The sequence below is a fragment of the Geotrypetes seraphini genome, chromosome 16, assembly GCF_902459505.1.
Source record: "Geotrypetes seraphini chromosome 16, aGeoSer1.1, whole genome shotgun sequence".
Classification (NCBI taxonomy): domain Eukaryota; kingdom Metazoa; phylum Chordata; class Amphibia; order Gymnophiona; family Dermophiidae; genus Geotrypetes; species Geotrypetes seraphini.
The window spans coordinates 23455385-23464544 of NC_047099.1; positions in this window are offsets into that span (position 1 = coordinate 23455385).

The window sequence follows — 9160 nt, forward strand, 5'->3', positions numbered from 1 at the left end:
TTTTATTACTTCATTATAGTTGTCTTTAATTTTTGTTTATTTCCACACACATCCAGGGAAGGGTGAGAGGGTGAGAGGATGGTGGGGGTTATTCCTTTGCTTTGTATTAATCCTTGATGAAAGTGTAATGGAAGCAAAAGGGGGGGATTTATCCTTTATGCAGTGTTATTATGATTATAAGTGTTTAACTTGCTGATTAATGTAAATATACAGTTATTGTACTTTTGCTGGTCTTAAAAATCAATAAAGCAATTGGAAAAATTACACCAGATTTAATTAATGGAAAGAACAATTGTTACACAAAAAGGGAATTATAATAATTTTCAAAAGATTTGAGGGCCATTGATAACTTATTGTAATGATTAGACGCCTTTTTACACTGAAAGTATAATTATAATTATGGGAAAGGAGGTGGTATATAGTTATAATATAGGTTTAATTAATTCTATGAATATAACATATATGATATTTTCTGATGACAATATTTGTGAAAAGGGTGGGTGGGGGAGGGAGATAATTTATATATTTAAGATGACAATTGAAAGAATTTCAAGTAAATGTGTATGATTCAATTGATGTAATATTGTGTACTTGAAATAAGATGAAGAATGAATAAAGAATTGGGGGAAAAAAAATCAATAAAGATTTATAAACGAAAATTTTCTATCCCGCACCAAGGGTCATAGCCTTCTGGGCAGCTGTTTTACCAGTATATCTGGGTTTCTGGCTGGTTGAGAAAGGGATAGTCTAGGAGGTTATCATAACCTCTTTGTTTTCCACAATTCTCTGAGGGTCATGATTCCAATGTTTTTCTGGTACAATGATGTCATAATGTTTATTTTTTTCAGTTTTCTATACCATTCTCCCAAGGGAACTCAGAACGGTTTACATGAATGTATTCAGGTACTCAAGCATTTTCCCCTGTCTTTCCTGGTGGCCGCACAATCTAATGGATCTAGGGCAATGGGGGGATTAAGTGACTTGCCCTGGGTCACAAGGAGCAGCATGGGTTTCAACCCACAACCTCCAGGTGCTGAGGCTGTAGCTTTAACCATTTTGCCACTCTAGAAATCAAAATGTAGTAAAAGTGAGCCAAGTAAAGAACAATCAAGCCACTGTGACATCACTAATGAGGCCTTATGACATCACAATACCAGCTCTGGTTATCAGAGACTGAAACTTGTCATACTATTTATTTGTTCAATTTTTTATGCTGTTCTCCCCTGTAAAAGTGAGCAAAGTAAAGAACAATCAAGCCACTGTGACATCACTAATGAGGCCTTATGACATCACAATGCCAGCTCTGGTTATCAGAGGCTGAAATTTTTCACACTATTTATTTATTCAGTTTTCTATACCATTCTCTCAGGGGAGCTCAGAATGGTTGACATGAATTTATTCAGGTACTCAAGCATTTTTCCCTGTCTGTCCTGGTGGGCTCACAATCTATCTAATGTACCTGGGGCAATGTGGGGATTAGGTGACTTGCCCACCGTCACAAGGAGCAGCGGGGGTTTGAACCCACAACCCCAGGGTGCTGAGGCTGTAGCTTCAACCACTGAGCCACTCTAGAAATCAAAATGTAGTATAAGTGAGCCAAGTAAAGGACAATGAAGCCATTGTGACATCACTGATGAGGTTGGTTCTTAGGCATTGGTGGAATGAGGCATTATGATGTCACAATACCAGTTCTGGTTATCAGAGGCTGAAACTTGTCAGACTATTTATTTGTTCAGTTTTTTATGCTGTTCTCCCCTGTAAAAGTGAGCCAAGTAAAGAACAATCAAGCCACTGTGACATCACTAATGAGGCCTTATGACATCACAATACCAGCTCTGGTTATCAGAGGCTGAAATTTTTCACACTATTTATGTATTCAGTTTTCTATACCATTCTCTCAGGGGAGCTCAGAACGGTTTACATGAATTTATTCAGGTACTCAAGCATTTTTCCTCTGTCTGTCCTGGTGGGATGACCTAGGGCAACGGGGGATTAAGTGATTTGCCCACTGTCACAAGGAGCGGTGTGCATTTAAACCCATAATCTCAGGGTGCCATTTGCCTCCTTGTGCCAGTCTTCATTTGCTGATATAGTTGATGTTATCCGTGTAACTTTTCATGAGGAAATGGAGGTGCTTTAGGCATAGCTGAAAAGTTACACAAACAGGCTTTTAAGGCATTCCCGTTGTATCAAGTTTATCAAGATTTTTATATCCCTATCAAGGTTATCTAAGCGGTTTTATAATCAGGTACTCGAGCATTTTCCCTATCTGTCCCGGTGGGATCACCATCTATCTAACGTACCTGGGGCTTTGGAGGATTAAGTGACTTGCCCAGGGTCACAAGGAGCAGCGCGGGGTTTGAACCCACAACCCCAGGGTGCTGTGGCTGAAGCTTCGACCAATGCGCCACACACTTCTAATTATACCTACTCTACAACCATCTAAAAAAAGGAAGAAAGATAAAGGAAATTGGAGCAGAAATAGTTGAGTTGGGAAGAGCAGAGAGATTGCATATGGAACGGAAGATAAAAGAATGTGAAAACGAAAACCATTTAAACTAGAAAGATAGAAAAAAAGGATTACGCACATACACAAAGTGGCTCCTGAAGGATCATTCTTGCACATGTTTCTCCCCCCCCCCTTAGCTGCTGCTGGTTTCACAGCTTGAAAATAAAAAGTTGGTCATTCAGATCTAAAAAGGAGGTCCCCTTACCGGGCTTGGCTTCCAGTAAGATGTGAGGATGGCGCCAGGAAAGGATCTTCAGGAGTCACAAAACCCCAACATTTGGAGGAAGGACAATCCAGGGAGCATCTCTAACCATTGTATCTCCCTCTCACAGGGGCAGGGGGGGATGGATGGAGATCCCTTCTCTTCTCAGAAGCTGCTGTAGGTCGGATAACTCTTCGAGAGCAGCACGCAATTGGGGATGGGGTGAGGGAATGCTGGATTTTTTTTTCTCTTCCCTAATCCTCTGTTCCGTATTTGGATTTAAGATGATTAATGTAAGGATCGGTGGTAGAAAGATGTTGAGGATTATAGCCCCTGATTTTTTTTTTTTCCTACTGTCCCTCCCCCTCCCCTGTAGGAGTGGAGGAGAGAGGCTCAGACGGCATGATGGACAAGGCTTTGAAGTCTGTTCTTCTGACAGTGCTATGATTTGCACCGATCCTTACCCCCCCCCCCCCCCCTTCTGGGATTGCTCCGTCCGAAGACAATTTCGATTTAGCTCACACTTTTTCGGTAGTAGACCGAGGCTTCCAGGAGCAACCACAATGATAAAGGGACGGAGCTCCTCTTGTATGAGGAAAGACTAAAGAGGTTGGGGCTCTTCAGCTTGGAAAAGAGATGGCTGGGGGGAGATGTGATCGAAGTCTACAAAACCCTGCGTGGTATAGAACAGGTACAAGTGAATCGATTTTTTTACTCCCTCAAAAATGACAAAGATGAAGCGACAGGTAAATATTTTTAAAACCAAGAGGAGGAAATTGTTTTTCCACTCCAAGAACAGTTAAGCTCTGCAACTCATTGCCAGTGGATGTGGTAACAGCAGTTAACAGAGCTGGGTTTAAAAAGGTTCGCACAAGTTCCTGGAAGAAAAGTCCATCGTCTCCTATTAAGACATGGGGGAAGCCACTGGGAACGGTAGCATGGAACGCTGCTACTATTTTGGGTTCCAGAATCTTGCTACTCTTTTCAGGATTTTGAAATGTTGCTTCTACTTGGGTTTCTGCCCAGTGACCTGTGACCTGTATTGGCCATTGTGAAAACAGGAGACTAGGCTAGATGGACCATGAGTCTGACCTACTATGGGTAACCCTATGCACTTAAGGGGCCTTTTTACTAAAGCTTAGCTTGTGGTACTGGAATTAGCAAATTTATACCTAGAAAATTCTTGGCATTTGGCGCATGCTAAGCTTTCGTAAAACAGCTTTCCCACGTTGTTCCCCGAGGTGATGGGGAGTTGAGACTTGCCCAAAGTCACAGGACGCCTCAGTGAGATTCGAACTGCGGTTCTCAACGTCCTGCTCTAACCTCTGGCCAATTCCTTCCTCAAAAGTTGCCCTGTGGTATGTCAGAAACAGACACAGCATGTTCCAGGCAAATTCAGTCCTCCCAGTGCCTCAATCTGTACCATCCCTCTTGTCCCATTTATTTATTTTAAAAACTGGATGGATCGTTCAGGTCTTTATCTGCTGTCATTTACTATGGGGTTCATAATTAAAAAAAACAAACATCTAAACAGTGTCCTAAATGGCGACTTGGATGATCAAAAAGCCTGATCGTCCAAGTACCCATAACCAAAGCTGGTTTTTAGATGTATCTAAAAACAGTTTAGGCCTTTCCCCTGCCTCTAGCCCAGTGGTTCTTAACCTGGGTTCGACCGAACCCTAGGGGTTCGGTGAGTCAGTCTTGCAGGTTCGGCAGAGGTCAAAACACACCTCCGACTCATATAGTGCTTCAGTCACGTTCAATCATCTATCAGTTATTCAGTGATTTTGATCAAGACTGATCGTGTACTCGGTTTCTTGATCTATCAATCAACAGCAAAAGTCACACTGATTTGCAGTAAATTTCATTATTATGTTATTATTATTATTCGAAATATAGGAGAATACTTTTTTGTTTTCAAAATTGATGTTATTTTTTCCCTCACTGTATACCTATGTTTTGAATTTGTAAAAATCATATTTTATTTTTCCAATAAAGAAGGGTTCAGTGAACACGCATATGAAACTGGTGGGGTTCAGTACCTCCAACAAGGTTAAGAACCACTGCTCTAGACGCACAGAGAGAAACGAGGCGTGTTTAAAGGAGGGGAAAGGGCGGGAGGTGGGCCGACCTACACCTAGGCGTACAACAGGTATAACCAAAACCATAGGCAGGTTGCCTAGTCGGCACTTAGACCTTTTTGACTTAGACCTTTTGACTTTCCCTGTTTCTGCTTTGAACGTTTAAGGACTTAGGCCAAAAGGGGACTTAAGACATTTTTTTTTTATTATGCCCCTCTATGTTACTTCGTTTTAACCTAAGCAGGTTATAAAAATACATACAAATTTATAACATAAAAATCATACAAAATTATAACATAAAGCAATCCTTATAACACTTTAAAACAACTTCTTTAAGTCACTCTTTAGTATTCATTCAAAAAGCCGCCATAAAAAGGGATGTTTTCAAATATTTTTTAAAACCCTGTCTATTATTAATTACCCTCAAGTGTCCTAAACTTCTCAACTGCTCTTGCCCTTCTCAGCTAGCTATTAAAATGTTTCATTATCTAATATAATAAAACCCTTATCCGCGCATGCATAGTTGAAACGGCTTGATCCCTGCTGCCGTGATTTGTGACTCTGTGGCCGTGTTCGATTTGTGGTGCGTGCGGCATGCGTCAGCTTGCGGTGGTTTGAGCGGTGCGGAGAGCAACGGCAGGAGGGTGTCCTTCGGCGAAACAGACAGGGTGCGGGTGCTGCGAGGCATCCGGCTTCTACTGCTGCACAGGGAAGTGGAGGGGGAGAGGGAAAGGGGGCTGCTTTGGGGGGGGGGGAGGGATATGCTGGGACAGATAGCAATCTTGATTTGCTCGGGGGGAAGACAGAAGGGGGCCCCAGAGAAACAGGCAGGCATGGCGCAACAGAGAGAGATAGGCAGGCAGGGGGCCAGGGAGAGGGACAGACAGACACATCTATTCTAGCACCCGTTGATGTAACGGGCTTAAAGACTAGTTTTGTATAAGGTGTTAGTATCATATTTGTGCTATATGAATGTTTTTCCATGATGCCACTTACGGTATTATTTGTATTTTACCGACATAATATTTCTGTTATATCACTCTACACTGCCGTTAAATGTGTATATATTTCATATGGTGTCATGTTCCCCTTATTTACTATTTCCAAGTTTACCTCATTGATTGCATGTTTATATTTGACCACTTTACTATTATCACGCTGTTATCAAAATTATAAGTGTTATGTCAACTGTTATGTGCCTGCTCTAACTTGCCCTGGGTAAATCTCTTCAGCAAGGCTATTAATATATTCCCAATCAATCAAACTAAAGCAGAACTAACCCTCCTCTTTTACGAAACTGCGATAGCAGTTTCTAGCATGGGGAGCTATGCTGAACGGCCTGCGCCACTCCCAACGCTTATAGAAACTCAATGAGTGTCGGAAGCAGGGCGGGTCATTCAGCGTGGCTATCGCAGTTTCGTAAATGGAGACCTTAGTCACCTCTACCCTTAACTGATGCATCATCTTCTTTTGTTTTACATTACATTACATTACATTAGGGATTTCTATTCCGCCATTACCTTGCAGTTCAAGGCGGATTACAAAAGGTTAATTTAAATAAAAAACAGAGTTACAATGATTAGCTAGAGAGGTAAGTTGTAGATCTTTTAAACATTTAACGGGTTGTTGAGGGTGAGGTGGTTTGTAAAAGAATTAATAGGTGGTCATAGTGGAGGTTCTTTTGTTATTATTAGTGCAGTGATGGGTAGATCAGATGTCAGTTTTAGAGTTACAAAGAGGTCGTGATGTTATTGCTGCTTCAGGAATTTCTTGAAAAGTGTGGTTTTTATTTCTTTTCTGAACGTCCTATAGTCTGGGGTGGTCATTAGAAGGTTGGAGATCTGGTTGTCCAGCCTTGCGGCTTGAGTGGCTAGGAGGCCGTCGTGTAGTTTTGTCCTTTTTACATCCTTGATTGTTTTCTCTCTATTACAGTGTTTCTCCGAAAATTAGACCTACCCCGAAAATAAGCCCTAGTCGTTGGAAGTCACACTTCCCCCCTGCCCTGCCCCACCCCTGCTGTGCAGCCGAACCCCCGCCGACCCTCCATCTGAACCCCGCCGACCGCAAGCCATAAATACCTTCTTGCAGAGCAGCGTCGGGCCAGCAGCACTCTAAAAACACGCTGCTTCGCGGTCTTCTCGCTAGGGAATTCCCTCTGCCGCGTCACTGATGATGCATCAGTAACGCAGTACACAGAAGGCCCCAGCCAGAAGGATTCTGCTGCAGAGGGAAGGCACAAGGGGATGGGTGAGAGGGGAGGAAAGATGTTGCACATGTGGGGGAGAGAAAGGAGAAGAATTGAGGTGAAGGAGAGGGAGAGATGATCATGTACATGGAAAAAATAAGCCCTACCCGAAAATAAGACCTAGTGCGTTTTTTGGGCCCCCAAATGAATATAAGACACTATCTTATTTTCAGGGAAACACAGTAGTACTAAAAAGTGGACTAACATGGCTATCACACCACTTTACTTAAGTAGTTTAAACAACTGCCAATGTAGAAGAACAGGTTGTCACTGTTTCTTTATTGCCTGGATCTAAGGCACATATACTCTTCTCCTTATTGTTCCTGCTTTTCCCTCACCTATCCCTTCTCTTCCTGACCGCAGCAGTTCCCACATCTGTTCATTATCCTCAATAATTCCGTTACAGCATTTCCTGCTCTCCCTTCCCATAATACTGAAACTTAGATGCAGCTGGTCCTATAAATTAATGATGTGATTTGTACCTTTCCCACTGGGATGCAAGATCTTAAGAGTCCTGAGAAAGGTGCACAGTATAAACTCAGCCAATACACACAGTTGAGTGGAAGGACATCTACTGAAAACACCAATAAGCCCCCCACCACCCCAATCTTTTGTATAACACAAGATGTCTCACCTTGCACCCAATGTGCTGTAGCTTTCTCCTAAAAGCCTCACAGATGATTCTATAGATAAGCATTTCTATGTAACATAGTGAAACCTGAACAACCACAAAGCTTTACATTGTACCATGATGTCACATGAAAGGTTCTTCTCTACTCTCTCCCATCAAATTCAAATCAACCCCGGTTCAATCAGTCAAAAGACTTAAGCTTTTAGGAATTACATTTGACGAGAAAATCACCTTTCATGATCATATAAGTACAGTTGTTCGTAAATGTTTTTATCACCGTTGCATGATCCGTTCGCTAGCCAAACTTCTCGCCCACACTGCTCTTAATATTCTCATTCATTCTCTGGTCATCTCTTGTCTGGACTACAGTAATGCCTTATATCATGGAATCACCAAGAAAGAGATCAGACGCCTTCAGATAATCCAGAACACTGCCGTCAAAGTCATCTTCAAGGCCAAGAAATATGACCATCACCCCTCTCTTAATTACAGCTCATTGTCTCCCTATTGATCACCGCATTTCTTATAAAACATTATTGTTGACGTTTAAAACAAAGAAAACAGGGCAGCCGGAATTACATTAGTGACTTCTATTCCGCCTGTACCTTGCAGTTTGAGGCGGATTAGATCAGAAGATAACTGGACATTTCCAGGAGAATTACAGTCTAAGGGGCTGGTTACATAATAGTCTTAGAGGAGAAATTACAAGAAAGGTAGTGAACATAGGAGAGATTACAAGATGAGTAGAAATCAGAAGAAAACTGGACATTTACAGGGAAATTACAATTTAGGGGACTGGTTTCATAGTTGAGTCTTTGAGGAGAAAGTGCAAGGTGAGCAGTAATTTGAGGGGGAATGTACGAAGGGAGGGTGAAGGACAAGGGGAGAGTTAAGATAACTGGATAAATTTTTTGAATAGCAGGGTTTTGATTTCTTTTCTAAATAATTTGAAGTCGCTTGTTGCTGTCAGCAAGTTAGTGATGGAGGGGTCTAGTTTCACTGCCTGCGTTGCTAGCAGGTTGTCATACATCTTCTTGCGCTGAGTACCTTTGAATGCGGGGTAGGAAAATGGGGTTAGAGTTCATCAACAGATTCCTGATTCCATACTCCTCTCCATGTATCCTTCCAATGTTTGATCAAAATTTGTTAGCAATCCCATCAGTGAGACATATGAATACCAGGAGACATTCTATCTTTTCCGTAATTGCTCACTCCCTCTGGAATTCGGCTCCACACTCTGTAAGAAAGTCAACATCCCTAGAAAAATTCAAATCCTTCCTTAAAACATTCCTTTTTAGAGATGCTTTCCATGTTTAACTGTCCTTGTAAGGACTTTTTAAACTTTACATAGCCCATTTCCTTGGGCTAATATGTTGTCTCCCCTTCCTTTTGGGTTTCCCCTCTCCCCTCTCTTTCCTTAATTATATTGTGGTTCTCCCAGCTCATTCTTGTACCAGTTTGTTTATTTTTGTCATTATCTGTCCTGTTGTCT